The sequence below is a fragment of the Elephantulus edwardii genome, unplaced genomic scaffold (genome assembly GCF_000299155.1).
Source record: "Elephantulus edwardii isolate Elephantulus edwardi_28Jun2011 unplaced genomic scaffold, EleEdw1.0 scaffold00075, whole genome shotgun sequence".
Taxonomy (NCBI): Eukaryota; Metazoa; Chordata; class Mammalia; order Macroscelidea; family Macroscelididae; genus Elephantulus; species Elephantulus edwardii.
In genome coordinates this window covers 2,794,535-2,796,421 of record NW_006399825.1, presented here as the reverse complement: position 1 = coordinate 2,796,421, position 1,887 = coordinate 2,794,535, and the positions used below count along the sequence as shown (strand labels likewise).

At 40.9% G+C, this 1,887-nt stretch overlaps 1 pseudogene; it reads left to right on the top strand.

Moving 5' to 3' along the window:
- The first annotated feature begins 652 nt into the window (after window positions 1-652).
- Window positions 653-1,003, top strand: LOC102847729 (annotated as a pseudogene).
- Window positions 1,004-1,887: the final 884 nt, after the last annotated feature.

The following is a 1,887-nucleotide window of genomic DNA, read 5'->3' as shown; positions in this document are numbered from 1 at the left end:
TTCACAATAGCAAAGAGTTGGAAACAACCCAAGTGCCCCTTAACAAAATAATGAATAGAGAAGCTGTGGTATAGTCACACAATGGAATACTACGCTGCATTGAAAAACAAGGAACTCATGCAATATTATTCAAAATGGGTGACCCTGGAAGACATTATGCTAAGTGAAACATCTCAGTCACAAAAAGACAAATATTGCATAAATCCCACTGTTATAAAAGAGGACTGACACTGGGGTTGGGGGAGACTTAGAAAGAGGGGATAAATAACATATATTGCTTTGAAACAGATGAGGGAGAGAACTATTAAAAAGATTATATGATTAGGTATTATTGTCCTGACCGGAGTCCAGAATGAAGGCTGCACAATGGAGTGGACTCAGGCAGTGGGGTGGGGGGAGGGATTGTATAACAATGCAAGAATATTTCTTTTACTTTTCAAAGAGAATTGCAGCAATGAATGAATGGAAATCCAAAGTCTCTGTAAACGTTCATTAAAATTAATTTTTTAAAAAGTGGGTGAAGGCCTTTCCTCTGTTGCCGCTAAGGTACTCGGTCCTTCCGAGGAAGCTAAGGCCGTGTTGGGGTGAGGCCCTCACTTCATCTGGCGCCTGGCACGGCGTCCAGCAGCCTTCAGCCTAGTACCACTGCACCATGGCCTCCGTCTCTGAGCTCGCCTGCATTTACTCGGCCCTCATCCTGCACGACGATGAGGTAACAGTCACAGAGGATAAAATCAATGCCCTCAATTAAGGCAGCCGGTGTCAACGTTGAACCTTTCTGGCCTGGCCTGTTTGCAAAGGCCCTGGCAAATGTCAACATTGGGAGCCTCATCTGCAATGTGAGCACTGGTGGACCTGCCCCAGGGAACTGAGCCGCACCAACTGGAGGACTTCCCCCGCCCCCCCACCCCATTGCTGCTCCAGCTGAGGAGAGAAAGTGGAAGCAAAGAAAGAAGATTCTGAAGAGTCTGATGATGACATGGGATTTGGTCTTTTTGACTAAACTCCTTTTGTAACATGTTCAATAAAAAATCCTTATCTCTTAAAAAAAAGGGGGGGGGGGCGGTGAAGCCCTAGTTCAATTTTTAAAGTCTCTTCTGATACTGTCTATAGTTTTCTACTTTGGTGGTGTCCTTTCCTGGCTTTGGTATCAAAGATATGTTTGCTTCATAGAATGAATCTGGGAGGGTTCCATCTTCTTCTATTTTCTGAACTAATTTATGTAGAATTGGTGACAGTTCTTCTCTGAATGTTTGATGAAAGTCACTTGTAAAACCATCTGGTCCAGGGCTTTTTTTGGTTGGGGTCTTTAGCATTTTAAAGACATCCTTGAGAATAGATTTGTCAATGCATTGCGGCTTTTTATTTATTGCTGCTTCTATGAGTGTTGATTTTATGTCCAGGGAAAATGAAATTGTTGATAATTTCAATTTTATCTGCATCTATCAGTTCAGCGGTGAGGATTTTTGTTTTCATGATGTTGAGATATAATCCATACTAAAGGCTAGACCTTTTGATCTTCTTCAGTAAGTGCTTCAAGACTTCAGTTTCTAGAAGTAAGGCTGTGTCATCTAGAGAATATAATTTGGGGGTCTGTCCTCCTTCAGTCCTGATGTCACTTTCATCTTCACACAGGACAACTTCTCTGATTACTTTCTTATCATATCAATTGAATAAATATTGTGAAGGCATAAGAAGTTCATACGCATACTTCTGATTTTAACCCAAGTAGCATCTCCTCATTCACTTGGAACAAAGCCTCTTGATTTATTTGTTTATGTACATGTTCAACAAGAGCACAACGAAGTTCTGGAATTTCCATTCTTATCACCATTATCCATAATTTATTATGATGCAAACATGTAAATGTCTTTAATAGCAAATTAA